The 16,275-nt window shown below is 42.1% G+C and overlaps 1 protein-coding gene and 1 pseudogene across 2 annotated transcripts in view; one reads left to right on the forward strand and one right to left on the reverse strand.

The window, feature by feature from the left end:
• The window catches only part of DNAJC17 (DnaJ heat shock protein family (Hsp40) member C17), a 36,770-nt gene that overhangs the window by 11,463 nt on the left and 9,032 nt on the right, over nt 1-16,275 (reverse strand). The gene's annotated exons all lie outside the window — the stretch shown is intronic.
• On the forward strand, nt 3,300-3,391 carry LOC123388424 (annotated as a pseudogene).

The following is a 16,275-nucleotide window of genomic DNA, read 5'->3' on the forward strand; positions in this document are numbered from 1 at the left end:
CACCAAGGCACCGCCATTTACATCTTATTTTATATTTTTCTGTAGTTCAAATTTTCAAACCTTAAACAGGTCTTATTTTAAAATCATTTTTTATAGTCAAAAGGGGTTATCTTAGTTATGGTCCATCTTTGGTTTTTATCTTGTACCTCTGAATTAAAAGGAAAAAAGGTATTATTTCTTAGCTTAGTAAAAATAAAGAAACAGAGCCGCCAAAATTCTCTCTCATTTATAGCCAGCTCCACTGTTTTAAAGGCAAGGCAGAGCACAAAATCCCAGAATCTGCCTCCAGTTCCTGAGACCTTGCTCTCAGTTCTCCCTGCACACCTTACCTGCCACTCAAACCTCCTGCGAGGAGGAGCTTCTGCACAGAACTTCCTCAAGTAGCTAAGCCAACTGGCTTTCTAGGTTTCTCAGAGGAAACCAATAAATACTTCTACCCAAAGTTGCTAAGTAAGGACGTTCAGAGGCAAGCAGCCAGCACCAGCAAGGGAGGGCTGTGGCCGGGTGCCTCACTCCACTACCACCTCGGACCTCAGGAATGTGCTGCCACCTACTGGGCTTCGGCGGGCACTACATCTTCACGGCCAGGGCGACCACGCCCATCAGGCGCTCAGGGCGCACCTGGCTCAGCCCAGGAGACAGATTCCACTCGAGGACAGGATCAGCCAGGGTGAATGTGTGCCTTCCTATACTCTTTCCCAATCGTCTACCTGTGCTCACCTGGTCCACGTGCTGTCCTCCCCAACCCAATCTACCTTTTCACCATTAAAAAATAACATCCGGCTCTGATTTCACTATTAAAAAATTAATTAGAGAAGAGGTGATAGTATCTTTTCTCCCTCTTTCTTTTGCCTCCTCCACTGTACCCCTTGCTTCATTTCTTTTTCATTTAAAACTAAGCCTTTATTATATATTCTTTATATATTAGGGTCCTGTATTTGTTGGGTTTCTTTTTCTTCTTCAATAAGTAAAACAATACTAATGTCCCCAGTCCACCAACCCTCGCTTCAAGTTCCAGCATTAACTGGATGGTGGGTATCCTTTTAAACCTTCATCCTTAAAAAAAAATAAAATAAATAAAATAAACCTTCATCCTTGACTATGCCAGCAAATAGGGCTCTTTGGGGTTTTGTTTCTGCCTCTCTCCCACTCCTCTCTCTCTGAGATGGGTGAAAGGAAGAGGTAGGGAGAAGAAGGTGTGTGTCACCTCAACGTGAAAGCTGCCTGCCCTCGGACTGGACTTCCTCAGTACCAGGATGAGGGCTGTGGCTACCGATATTGGGCATTTTGTGGAAGACAGTTTCTTTCGTATCATGGGGCTATTTAAAAGTATTATATGTTCACTTTTATAAACCCAAAACAGACAGTAAAAGGGGTGAAAAGAGGCAGAAGGACCAGTAAAAAAGCAAGATAGAAAGAACATGTTCTGTCTGAGGACACTCGGGTGGCTCAGTCGGTTAAGCATCTGTCTTCAGCTCAGGTCAGGATCCCCAGGGTCCTAGGCTCGAGTCCCATATCAGACTCCCTACTCAGCCATGGAGTCGGCTTCTCCCCCTGCCTCCCTCTCCCTCTCCCTCTGTCACCTTTCTCCCTCTTCTTGGCCTCTCTCTCTCTCTGACAAAGAAATAAGTAAAATCTTTAAAAAAAAAAAAAAAAAGGAGCGTGGATGACACATTCATCTTTTTTTTTTTTTTGAGAGAATGCTTTATGGACTTTATTCTAAAGGAATGAAGTATTTATTAAAATATTAAGATATTAAGCACTGTTGTGTGTTTTATAATTCATTTTGGATGTTCTATATAAAAGAAACTGGTTTTTTGTTTTGTTTCGCTTTGCTACACAGACCTTAGAGTCCAGATGCCTGTGGGAGCTGAGTATTTGTAATTATGTTTCATATTGGGCATTCTGCTGCAAAACCATAAAAAAGGGGACATGGAAAGAAACAAAAAGCTTGGCTTTGTTTTTACTTAAATAGGAAAACACTTGTTCTAACTGAAAAAAATTAATTATGTAATAATATGAAATTAATCTATCTATATATTAATTTGCTTCTTTTTTTAAAAGATTATTTATTTACTTATTTGACAGAGAGACATCACAAGTAGGCAGAGAGAGAGAGAGGAGGAAGCAGGCTCCCTGCTGAGCAGAGAGCCCGATGCGGGACTGGATCCCAGGACCCTGAGATCATGACCTGAGCGGAAGGCAGCGGCTTAACCCACTGAGCCACCCAGGCGCCCTATTAATTTGCTTCTTTATCAAGTCTCTTTCCAGAATGTGTTCCTTTGACAAATGTCTGTAACAGTGTCCTCAGATTTTTTTTTTTGAACCAACAGTATAACTAGACCTAGGTTACCTCCATTTGCATGGACCCCGACCCTGTCTTAACTCTGCCCTTCCAGCTCCACACTCTCTGCAAATTTACAGCTAAATACAACTGCCCCTGGGGCGCCTGGGTGGCTCTCTTGGTTGAGCATCTGCCTTTCCAAGGGTCAGGATCCCAAGATTCTGGGATTAAGCCCCATATCGGGCTCCTGCTCAGCAGAAAGCCTGCTTCTCCCTCTCACTCTGCCAACCACTCCCCCTGCTGTGCTCTCTCTCTGTCAAACAAATAAAAAAATCTTAAAAATACATACATACATACATATATACAACTGCCCTAATCAAATTAATGTATCCTGGCCACCCGACTCCCTCAAGGCCTGGCCTGGACCTCAATTTCCAAACCATCCTCCAAAGGTATAAGGGACTGATCATTCTGTATTTCAAGATCCTATCCAAAAAAATTACCAGTCTCATACAATAGCTGGTTATTAGCAAGAAGAGAGGTAAGGCCAGAAGGTCAAGGTCAGGATGGTATTCATGCCCAAGGAGAGGTATCTAAGGGTAGGAGGAGAGCTCTCTGAGAGCCCTTAAGTACAGCACTGAATCTACCCCACCTCCTGGGTCCACTGATGGAATACCTAGGAATAAAGAGGCTGAACTGGAGTCGGGATATAGAAAAAATCAGGTATTTCCCTGATATTGAAGAGGAAGGACACTGCTTAGCAAGGAGGATGGTCATGAAAACAATGAATGACATTATTTTGTGTGATGCCATAAGAGTGGTCCATGAGAGGCACCTGAGTGGCTCAGCTGTTAAGCATCTGGCTTCAGCTTGGGTAGTGATCCCAGGATTCTGGGATTGAGCCCGGCATTAGGCTCCCTACTCAGTGGGGAGCCTGCTTCTTCCTCTCCCACTCCCTCTGCTTCTGTTCCCTCTCTCACTGTGTCTCTCTCTGTAAAAAAAAAATAAAATCTTATACTCTGGTTTCTCTTCAGATCGCATAAATCTTTCGCCTTTTACTAAAGATTTCCGTGGAGAGGAATAATTAAAAAAAAAAATGAAATCTTACAAAAAAAAAAAAAGAGTGGTCCATGAGAATGAAAACCTAGAAATAAATCCAGTTACCTGGTCAATTAATCTTTGACAAAGAAGGGATAAATACACAATGGGAAAAAGACAGTCTTTTCAACAAATGGCCACATGTGTGAGACTGGAGCACTTTCATTCACCATACCTAAAACACTCAAAATGGACTGAAGACCTAAATGTGAGACCTGAAACCATAAAAATCCTTCAAGAGCACAGGCAATAATCTCTCTGACATCAGCTGCAGCAGCATTTTTCAAGGTATGTCTCCTGAGGCAAGGGAAATAAAAGCAAAAATAAACTATTGTGACTATAAAAATAAAAAGCTTCTTCACAGTAAAAGAAACAACAAAACTAAAAGACAATCTACTGAATAGGAGAAGATATTTGCAAATGACATATCTGGTAAAAGATTAGTATCCAAAATACTAAAGAACTTACATGACTCAACACCCAAAAAACAAATAATCCAATTAAAAATGGGCAGAAGAAATGAATGGATATATCTCCAAAGAAGACACATTTCACATTTTCTTCTTCTTTGGAGATATGTCCAACATCACTCATCAGGGAAATACACATCAAAATTATAATGAGACACCACCTCACACCTGTCAGAATCACTAAAATAAAAAACACAAAAATCGCTTCTCGGCCTTTTGGCTAAGATCAAGTGTAAAATAAAAAACACAAGAAACAGGGGTACCTGGCCGGCTCAGTCCATAGAGCATGCAACTCCATTTTGTTTGTTTGTTTTTTAAAGTTTCTATTTATTTATTTATTTATTTATTTATTTATTTGAGAGAGAGAGGGAGAGCACATGAGAGAGAGAGAGCATGAGCAGAGGGTAGAGGTAGAGGCAGAAGCAGACTCCATGCAGAGCGGGGAACCTAATCTGATCCGGCACTCAATCCCAGGACCCTAGAATCATGACCTGAGCCTAAAGCAGACTGAGTCACCCACTTGCTCAAGCATGCAACTCTTGATCTCAGAGTCATGAGTTCAATCCCACACTGGGTATAGAGCTCACTTAAGAAAACAAAACAAGGGGCGCCTGGGTGGCTCAGTGGGTTAAGCCGCTGCCTTCGGCTCAGGTCATGATCTCAGGGTCCTGGGATCGCGTCCCGCATAGGGCTCTCTGCTCAGCAGGGAGCCTGCTTCCTCCTCTCTCTCTCTGCCTGCCCCTCCATCTACTTGTGATTTCTGTCAAATAAGTAAATAAAATCTTTAAAAAAAAAAAACAAACTTCAAGAAACAAGCATTGGGCAAGGAGGCAGTTGAAAAGGAACCTTCAGGGGCGCCTGCCTTTGGCTCAGGTCATGATATCAGGGTCCTGGGATCGAGCCCTGCAGCGGGCTCTCTAGAGCCTGCTTCCATCTCTCTCTCTGCCTGCCTCTCTGCCTACTTGTGATCTCTGTCTGTCAAATAAATAAATAAAATCTTAAAAAAAAAAAAAAAGGAACCCTCATATACTGTTGGTAAGAATACAAATTGGTGTAGCCAATGGAAGTTCCTCCAAAATTTAAAAATAGAATTACCCTAGATCTAGAAATCTCACTACTGTGTATTTACCCCCCCAATACAAAAATACTAATTCAAAGGGATACATGCACCCCAATGTTTACTGAAGCATTATTTACAATAGCCAAACTATGGAAGCAGCCCAAGTGCCCACTGACTGATGAATGGATAAAGTAGATGTGCAATAGATACATATTTTTTTAGCTATATTTTGCCATTTGGAACAATGTGGACAGAACCAGAGAGTATAATGATGAGCAAAATAAGTCAGTCAGAGAAGACAAATACCATCTGATCTCACTCATATGTGGTACTTAAGAAATAAAACAAGCAAAGAAAAAAACAAGGGGAGGAAAAAAAAGAGAGAGACAAACCGAGAAACAGACTCTTACCTATAAAGAACAAACTGATGGTTACCAGGGGGAGGTGAGTGGGGGAAAGGGAAAATAGGGGATGGGGATTAAAGCGTACACTTATCATGATGAAATAAAATATAATAAATAAAATAAAATAATAATAATTTAAAAAGAATGAAAACACAGAGAAGGGAGTGCCTAACTTTAGCCCTATAGGCTCCCAGATGGGTAAGAGCGAGCTGGTTCTGAAAGGTGAGTAGTTCTCCCACCAGAGAGCTGGAAAGGACATTCAAGACAGAGGGTGTAAAAGAGCCTGACTTCTCTTAGAGCGCCAGACCAGCTTAGGAGAAATATAAGAGTTTTGCTTTTGAGGCACCTGGCTGGCTCAGTCAGTAGAGTAGAGACTCTTGATCTTTGGGTTGTGAGTCTGAGCTCCATGTTAGGTGTGAAGATGAGTTAAAAATAAAATCTTAGGGGCGCCTGGGTGGCTCACTGGGTTAAGCCGCTGCCTTCAGCTTGGGTCATGATCTCGGGGTCCTGGAGTCCCTCATCGGGCTCTCTGCTCAGCAGGGAGCCTGCTTCCTCCTCTTTCTCTCTCTGCCTGTGTCTCTGCCTACTTGTGATCTCTCTCTGTCAAATAAATAAAATCTTTTAAAATAAATAAATAAATAAATAAATAAAATCTTAAAAAAAAAAAAAAGGCATTTGGGGCACCCGGGTGGCTCAGCTGGTTAAGCAACTGCCCTTGGCTCAGGTCATGATCCTGGAGTCCCAGTGTAAGTGCAGGGAGTCTGCTTCTCCCTCTAACCCTCCACTTATGCTCTCTCTCTCTCTCATTCTCTCTCTCTAAATAAATAAAATCTTAAAAAAAAAAAAGAAGGAAATCTTTAAAAAAAAAAAAAGCTTTGCTTTAATGAGGGAAAGGTACTGAGAATAAGAAAGGACATGAAAAAAGAGGGACATGGTTGCAATAAAGCATGGAAATAAAAGTGTTTTTATCAAAGGCTATATTGGGCAATAGAAAAATTCAACCAGGGGACCTGGCTGGGTCAGTCAGTGAAGCATGCAGGTCTTGATCTCTGAGTTGTAGGTTCAAGACCCATGTTGGGTCTCGAATTGCTTAAAAATAAAATCTTTTTTTTTTTAAAGATTTTATTTATTTATTCATGAGATACACAGAGTGAGACAGAGGCAGAGAGAGAAGCAGACTCCCCGCAGAGCAGGGAGCCCAATGTGGGACTGGATCCCAGGACCAAAAGGCAGACACTTAACTGACTGAGCCACCCAGGTGCCTCTTAAAAAAAAAAAAAAAAACTTAAACAAAGAAACCGCAACCAAAAAAGAGTAATGGAAGAAGAATAGGAAAAGAATAAATTCATACAAACAGGGTTGGTTTTTTTTTCAATTTTTGTTTTTTAAAGTAGGCTCCACACCCAACATGGGACTTGAACTCATGACTCGAAATCTAGAGTCATATGCTCTACTGACTGAGCCAGCCAGACAACCCTCACACAAACAAGTTTTAATGCACAGACCTGGGATGAAGAAATGCTGGGGAGTGAGAACATACATACAGGTAAAAAATGCACACTGGGCCAAGAACAGGAGAAAACAAAGGTTAAAGAATGATAAAGTTACTCAGGAATGATAATGAAAACGTAGGAAAATTAATGTGATTCATAAGTTATGTGTGATTTGGGGCACCTGGGTGGCTCAGTCAGTTAGGTGTCTGCCTTTGGCTCAGGTCATAATCCCAGGGTCCTGGGATCAAGCCCCATATCAAATTGAGCTCTCTGCTCAGCTGGGAGCCTGCTTCTCCCTCTCCCTCTGCCTCTCCGCCTGCCACCCCCCTGCTTGTATGCTCTGTCTCTCTCTCAAATGAATAAATAAAATCTTTTAAAAAGGGGGGGGATGGAAAAAGATATTCCACACAACCAAAAAACAAAGCTGAGATAGCTAAACAAAGCTGAGATAGCTATACTTAGACAATATAAACTTTAAGACAAAGACTATAATAAGAGGCAACAGTCATTATATAATAATCCATCAAGAAGATCTATTTTTAAATATTACATATCTAACATAGGAGCATGTGAATATGTAAAACAAATAAAATAATAGCAGGGGCCTTTTTTTTTTTTAAGATTTTATTTATTTATTTGACAGAGAGAGAGAGAGAGAGCACAAGTAGGCAGAGAGGCAGGCAGAGAGCGGGGCGGGGGGGAAGCAGGCTCCCCCGCCGAGCAGAAAGCCCGATGCGGGGCTTGATCCCAGGACCCTGGGATCATGACCTGAGCTGAAGGCACAGGCTTAACCCACTGAGCCACCCAGGCGCCCCAGCAGGGGACTTTAATACCCCACTTTCATCAATTGATAGATCACCCAGACAGAAAAACAATAAGGAAGCATCAACCTTGGAGTGCCTGGGTGGCTCAGTTGTTAAGTGTCTGCCTTTGGCTCAGGTCATGATTCCAGGGTACTGGATTGAGCCCCACATACAGCTCCCTGCTCAGCGTGGGGCCTGCTTCTCCATCTCCCACTCCTGCTTGTATTCTCTCTCTCAGACAAATAAATACATAAAAATCTTTTAAAAAGGTGGGGGGTGCCTGGGTGGCTTAGGGAGTTAAAGCCTCTGCCTTCCGTTCAGGTCATGATCTCAGGGTCCTGGGATCGAGCCCCACTCTGCTCCCTGCTGAGCAGAGAGCCTGCTTCCCTCTCTCTCTCTCTGCCTGCCTCTCTGCCTACTTGTGATCTCTCTCTCTCTGTCAAATAAATAAATAAAATCTTTAAAAAAAAATAGAAATAAAAAAATACCTTCAGACAAATGACAATGGAAATACAATATACCGAAACTAATGGGATACAGAAAAAGCAGTTATAAGAGGGAAGCTCACATCTAGATGTCCATCAACAGATGAATGGCTAAAGAAAATGTAGTGTACACACACACACACAGACACACACACACACAATGGAATATTAAGGAGCCATCAAAAAATCCTGTCATTTACAACAATGTGAATGGAACTAGAGGATATTATGCTTAGCAAAATAAGTCAATCAGAGAAAGACAATTATCATATGATCTCACTGATGTGAGGAATTTGAGAAACAAGACAGAGGATCATAGGAGAAGCGGGGGATGAAACAAGATGAAACCAGAGAGAGAGACAAACCATAAGAGACTCTTAATGTCAGAAAACAAACTGAGACCTGTACCTCTGAAACAAATAACACATTATATGTTAACAAAAAAAATCATTGCAGATAATTAAAAAAAAATAAGAAAACAGAGATTATGCAATGCTAAGAACAGAGAGAAAAAAGAATGACATAAAATGAACAGCGTCCAAAAAATGTGAGATACCTTTAAAGACACCAACCTACAAGTAATAATATGACTCATAGATGAGGCCAAAAAAGGGAGTAGAAAATATACTCAAAGAAATCATGACTAAAAATTTCTAAAAATGTTAATCTATACATCCAGGAAGATCAAAGAATTCCAAGTACTATACATAGGAAGAGATCCATATCTGACACATCATAGTAAAAATGCTGAGGGCCTACATCAGAAAGAAAATCTCGAGAGCAGCAAATCATCACTTACAAGGTAAACCCATTAAGATTAACAGCAGATGTCTTATTAGGTAAAAAAAATTAAAAAGGAGTCCAGAAACAGTGGGATGATATATTCAAAGTGCTGAACAGAAAACACAAAAAGTCAACTAAAAATCTTCTCTCCTGCAAAACTACCTTTCAAAAACAAAAGCAAAATAAAACTCCCAGATGAAGAAGAAGAAGAAAAAGAAGAAGGAGGAGGAGGAGGATCATAGTGATAAGTACCTACTTTAAGAAACAGGAAACCCAGGGCTCCTGGGTGGCTTAGTCAGTTAAGCATCTGCCTTTGCCTCAGGTCATGATTCCGGGGTCCTGGGATCAAGCTCCAAATCAGGCTGCTCTGTGGGGAACCTGCTTCTCCCTCTCCCAGTCCCCCTGCTTGCTTCCCTCTCTGGCTGTCTCTCTCTCCGTCAAATAAATAAAATCTTGGAAAAAAAAAAAAAAGGAGGGGTGCCTGGGTGCTCAGTGGGTTAAAGCCTCTGCCTTTGGCTCGGGTCCCAGGATCCTGGGATCGAGCCCCACATCAGGCTCTCTGCTTGATGGGGAGCCTGCTTCCTCCTCTCTCTCTGCCTGCCTCTCTGCCTACTTGTGATCTCTGTCAAATAAATTTTAAAAACCTTAAAAAAAAAAAAATAAAAGAAGCAAGAAAGAAACAAGAAACCCTAAAGATCCACCAAAAACCTGTTGGAATAAATGAACTCAGTAAAGTTGCAGGACACAAAATCAATATACAAAAATGTATGCACTTCTATACACTAAAAGTGAACTCTCAGAAGGAGAAATTAAGGGGGTGCCTGGGTGACTCAGTCAATTATGCATCTGCCTTCCGCTCAGGTCATTATCCTAGAGTCCTGGGATCAAGTCCCACACTGGGCTCCTGCTCAACAAGAAGTCTGTTTGTCCCTCTCCCTCTGCCCTCTGCCTGTGCGCTCTCTCTCAATCTTTTTTTTTTTTTTAAAGAAAGAACAATTAAAAAACCAGTTCCACTTACAACTGCATCAAAAAGAAAAAAATGCCCAGGAATACATTTAACCAAGGAGGTGAAAGAATTATATGCTAAAAACTATAAGACACTGATGAAAGAAAGTGAAGATAACACAAATAAATGGAAAGATATTCTGTGTTTATGAACTGGAAGAATTAATATTGTTAAAATGTCCTTAGCACCCAAAGCAATCTGCAGATTCAGTGCAATCCCTATCATAATTCCAATGACATTTTTCATAGAAATAGATTTTTTTTTTTAATCCTAAAATTTGTAGGAACCACAAAAGACCCCAAATAGTCAAAGTAATCTTGGAAAAGAAGAACAATGGTGGAAGAATCACACTTCCTGATTTCAAACTATATTACGAAGTTATAGTAATCAAGACAGTATGGTATTAGCATAAAAACAGACATGTAGATCAATGGAACAGAAGAGTGGAGAGCCCACAAATAAAACCCATGGTCAATTAGTTTATGACAGAGGAGCCTAGAATATATAATTGGGAAAAGATAGTCTCTTCAATAAATGGTAACACTGGATAGCCACATACAGAAGAATGAAACTGGATCCCTACCTTACACCATACACAAAAATCAACTCAAAATGGATTAAAGACCTGAATATAAGACTTGAAACCATAAAACTCCTAGAAGAAAACATAGGTAGTAAGTGCCTTGACATCAGTGTTGGCAATGATTGGATTTGACACCAAAAGCAAAAGCACTAGAAGCAAAAATAAACAATGGGACTACATCAGACTAAAAAGCTTCTGCAAAGGAAACCATCCACAAAATGAAAAGGCAACCTATCAAATGGGAGAAAATACTGGCAAATCATATATCTGACAAGGGGTTAATATTCAAGATATAAAAAGAACTCATACAATTCAATAGCAAAAAGACAAAAACAATCTATTTTAAAAATGGGCAGAGGACCTAAATAACATTTTCCCAAAAAAGACATACTGATGGCCAAGGGCTGCTCAACATCACTTATCATCAAGGAAATGCCAATCAAAATCACAATAAGATATCACCTCACACCTGTTAGAATGGCTGTTCTCAAAAAGACTAAAAATAACAAGTGTTGGCGTGGATGTGGAGAAAGGGAACCCTCATGCTCTGTCAGTGTGAATGCAAATTGGTGTAGTCCCTGTGGAAAACAGTATGGAAGTTACTCAAAAAATTGAAAATACAACTACCATATGATATAGCAATCCTGCTTTTGGGTATTTCTCCAAAGGACATAAAAACACTGCAGCATTACTTACAATAACCAAGACATAGAAACAACCTGATGGACAGAAAAAGAAGATGTGGTGTGTACACACACACACACACACAGGACTATTATTCAGCCATAAATAAGGGAAGTTTGCCAATATGACAACATGGATGGACTTTGAGGACATCATGCTGAGTGAAATGAGTCAGACAGACAAATACTGTGTGATCTCCCTTAAGTGTGGATCTAAAAACAAACACAAAACACAAACTCATAAATTCAGAGAACAGATCCGTGGTTGCCAGAGGTGGGAGGTGGGTGAAATGGGTTAAGGGGCTCAAAAGGTGCAAATTTCCAGTTATAAAATAAATAAGTCATGGGGATATAAAGTATAGTGTGCTGACAGTATTTAATAATACTGTATTGTATACCTGAAATTTGCTAAAGAGATCTTAAAAGTTCTTACGTAAGAAAAAAAAATGTGTAACTATGTGTGCTGATGGTTGTTAACTAGATTTGTGTTGTACATCTTACAATGTACACATGTATCAAGACATTATGTTAATGTAATATTATATGTCAATTACATCTCAATTAAAAAAGAGCGGGGGGGGGGGCGCCTGCATGGCTCAGTGGGTTAAAATCTTCGGCTCAGGTCGTGGTCCCAGGGTCTGGGATGGAGCCCCACATCGGGCTCTCTGCTCAGCAGGGAGCCTGCTTTCTCCTGTCTCTCTCTGCCTGCCTCTCTCCCTACTTGTGATCTCTGTCTGTCAAATAAATAAATAAAATCTTTAAAAATAAAAATAATAAAAAATTTTAAAAAAAGAGCAGGGATGTTCTGCTTCTTTCTACTATTCTAAGCTAGAAAGCAGCATAGTTCACTGAGAGAAAGTTCTGGAATCCAATAGATGTATTCTTAAATTTTGAATCTTCTGTATACTACTAGCATGACTTTGGACAAATTGCTGAACCTCACTCAGCCTTAGCTTCTTCATCAACAGTGTGAGGAAAGTATCCCTATACACAGGATAGTTGTGAGGATTTAAAAAAAAACCCAAAACAAAAAATAGTCCACATGAAGTACCTGCCAAAAACTCAGCACTCGATATAAGTCCCAAACCTCTTGCCTATCCAATTCTGGGAGGGAGGTAAACTGTGACACCAGCCCATAATAATGCCAAGCTGACAGCAATTCCAGGGACGGATGTGAGTCCATGGTGGGCTAGGTCAGCCCAATTTGAATTCTCAAGATGGAGAGGGCTGGCTTCAAGTCTGCTGGGGGTGTGGTTCTAAAGTACAATCCTTGGTTAGCCCCTGGAGGCTCTGAAATAGTCTTATTCAAAGAGTAGAGGGCAGAGTAGGTAGCCTGAGATCTTCTAAGAGTAGCTATGAACCAAAACCCAGCTGGCCTAGGAATGCTGGTCAAGTGTGTCTGTCCTGATTAACTAGTTATTACTATTTTTAGTTGTTAAGCCTACTCTGGGCAGGGCCCATTCCTGGGTTTTAGCCTGGAAGGCCAGTTTTGACTTTGAACCAGCTGGCCTGGAGTTCGGTGTTTTGTGTTACAAACTGGATTCCCAGCTTTGCCCAGTGTTCCAAAGTGACTGCTGCCTAAAGAATTTCTCATCATATAAACACAACTATCCTGAAGCAGGACTTTGAAAAAGCTTCCGGTGTCAATATTGTTTATGAAATAATCCTGCCTTGTTAGCAGCTCAGGAGGCTGGATTCAGGGCAGAAAGATGCAAATATGTTCCTTAACTATGATAAAGTTGGGAAGGAAGAAGGGCTTTCAGAAGAAACAGAGAGACCCTATTTGCAATGGTATGGGGTAAAGCTAGGACTCTAATCCCACCCAACCTCCACGAAACTGAGTCTGCAAGTCCCGGATCACTCAGGCAGAGATGAAGCCACCTCAGGATGTTGTCAAAGGCTGGGGCACCTGGCTGGCTCAGCCTGTGGAGAGAGTGACTATTCATTTCAGGGTTGTGGGTTTGAGCCCCATGCTGGGTATAGAGAGTACTTAAAAATAAATCTTTAGGGGCGCCTGGGTGGCTCAGACAGTTAAGCTTCTGACTCTTGATTTCAGCTCAGGTGATGATCTCAGGGTGGTGAGATGGAGCCCCCAGGTGGGCACAGTGCTGGGCATGGAGCCTGCTTAGGATTTTCTCTCTCCCTCTCTTCTTCTGCCCCACACTCGCTCTAAGAAAATAAAATAAAATATTTTTTTAAAAAAAGAAGAAGAAGATATTGCCAAAGGCTACTGGAGATTGACTTAACACTTGTGGTTTTCTTTCTTTACCTGTGGGTCGCCCCTAAGTCCCTGGCCTCCCTAGCACTTGGAAACATTCATTTGCATTTCTTGAGACTTCACAGAGGGGAGGAGCCAGGTGACTGTTGACTGGCTTCCTACCCAACGTCCCCTGCACAGACCATGGCTTTTCAGAAGACCAGGTTGTCTCCAAGGCCCAATTCCAGAAAGACAAAGATCTCAGATGAACAGAAGCTCCAGGAGGACTTTAAATTCCAATTTGCACAAGTGTAGTCTTTCTCCTGACATCTTTCTAAGAAGCTATTGCCTCGTCACTCCCTTTCTCCATCCTAGGACACTCCTTGAGTTTAGTCTGACTTCCATGTCCCTAGATTATCATCCAGAACATAAACTACTGAATAATGCAACACATTCAGGCACCACTGAAGGCAAAGAGTCAGGCTTGTCCTATGCTTCCCTAAGAGGCAATGATTAAGATCACTCCACTCTTTGTATAGTTTTCCCATCTCTTCCCTAGTCAGTCTCTACTAGTCGGTGCCAAATGCCAGCACTTCCGGCAAAGTGCCTCTTCTAATCCACTGTTTCTTTTCTGGTTTGGTCTGGAAAAACAGATAAACTGTTTTGGTGCTTTTGTTTTTTTCTTTTTTTTTAAGATTTTTAATTTTTAAGTAATCTCTATACCCCATGAGGAACTCGAACTCACAACCCTAAGATCGAGAGTTGCATGCTATACCGAATTAACCAGGCAGGTGCCCCAACTGTTTTGGTCCTTTTTTTTTTTTTTTTAAAGATTTCTATTTATTTATTTGACAGACAGAGATCACAAGTAGGCAGAGAGAGAGAGGAGGAAGCAGGCTTCCTGCTGAGCAGAGAGCCCGATGCGGGGCTTGATCCCAGGACCCTGAGATCATGACCTGCGCCAAAGGCAGAGGATTAACCCACTGAGCCACCCAGGCGCCCCTGTTTTGGTCCTTTTAAAATAATTTTATAATTTTTTAAATTAAAAAAATTAATTAAAAGCACTTATTTTTTCAGGGGTGCCTGGGCGGCTGGGTTGGTTAAATGTCTGATTTTGGCTCAGGTCATGATCTCAGGGTCCTGGGATCCAGCCCTGCGTTGGACTCCATGATCAGCAGGGTATCTGCTTGTCCCTCTCCCTCTGCCTCTCCCCCTGCTCATGCATGCTTTCTTTTAAATAAATTAATAAAATCTTAAAAAATTTTTTTCATTTTACAATTGTTATATTTATCCACAAATGAGAGCCCACAGGAATAGGAAAGGGTGAGGGTTTCCCTTACAGAAAAGGGAACGTGCTTTATGGGCCAGGGAGTTTTGTTTATCCCCGGGGCCTAGAACAGTGCACTGAACAGGACCTGGCACTCAGTAGGCACACAATAAATACCTATTGAATGAAAGGGCCAAACATCCATTTGCTCTCAACCAATACACGAAGAGAACTCAACTCTCTCAGTTACTTCAGGGCCATGGAGGAGTAGAAGTGAGTGCTGTCCTGACCGTGGGACACCGTACTACTATTTCACAATTTTCCCTTCCACCTGCGAACCCCGACTCTTGAGAAACGAAGTCTGAAAAAGGGGAAAAAAATCACTAGAGTAGACTGTCAGAACCACAATGGGAACTGAATGTTATCCCCCAGAACTCACATCACAGAGGGGAATATTGAATCATGAATTACCCTCCACCCAGCCTTTCCCAGAGGCTCCATAACTGGTTCTGCCACTTGTAGCAACCTGAGCCCAGAGCAGGGGAGTGGGTTGGGAAGTGGGTCTCCCACCATCTCCACTGGGCTTTGTGCCAGGGACACAGCAGGGCCTCTGACAATCCACCGGACTCCAGTTTCACCTCTTGAGGGTAATGAAAGCCTGACTCACTCAAAAAAAGCAAGGCACTAAGGGGTCCCATAAATGTAAAATAGTCATCATTAACTTAAAAGAAAGGTGCCCTACAAAGAAGAGATCATTATTTTCTTTTAAAGGCTGCTGTCCCTTCTTATAATAAAACCTGGAACCAGGTAAGTAAGTGGTACAGGTAATTAAGCCCAGTTCTCAAAAGCCAGACTCAGAGGCCAGACTCAGATCCAGAAGACAGATAAGAGAACCACTCTGTATGACAACAGGTACTAAAAGAACAAACCATACAGGTGAATCAGCTAGAAGACCATTATCAGGTCTGGGTGCAGGAAGGAGAACAGTCAGTGATCATGGCCCAGGCAGTGATTTAATTTCTCCCCAAGACTCGGCGAGGCAGACATCATCTCCTCATCCCTGCCCCAGCTGGAACACCAGAGGTTAAGCGACTGCCTTGTATCACAAGCAGGAAGTAATCCACAGAGCCCAGGCTCTTATGCAGAAGTCTCCTCTGCCTGACATACTGGGCATTTTCCTTCCTGACAGCCTGTGGCCCACCCTGCGACAGTACTGCTGAGGAATCCCCAAGTTCCTGCTCACTACAGAAACTGCCCTGCTCCTAAGGCTCATTACCAGCAGGGTGCCAGCTGCCCCCAACACCAGCCCTCTCAGGTCTATGCTCCCAAATGTGAGCCAGCTAGTGGTACTGAGATGATTCCGGGGGAACTCAGACCTCATGCCAATATCTTTCTCAGGTTGCTAACCATGGCCCATCACCCAGACTCAGTGACCTATACAGCCTAGAACAACTGGGACTGGGCACAGGGCCTGATCTGCTTCTCTCCCAAAATGGTGCCCTTATGCCACCTTTGGATCTAGGTTCTTGAACCATCCCTGTGGTCACTCTTCAGCTCCTTACATCCCTCAGGCTCTTGTCTATGGGTTCCTCCGTTTCTTTAGCCCTCCCAGCACTCCCTCCTGGGCCTCAACCCCTGCCTTGCCATTCTTCTCAGCCC

Source organism: Mustela putorius, unplaced genomic scaffold (assembly GCF_011764305.1).
Source record: "Mustela putorius furo isolate JIRA1106 unplaced genomic scaffold, ASM1176430v1.1 tig00003898_pilon_pilon_pilon, whole genome shotgun sequence".
Lineage (NCBI taxonomy): Eukaryota > Metazoa > Chordata > Mammalia > Carnivora > Mustelidae > Mustela > Mustela putorius.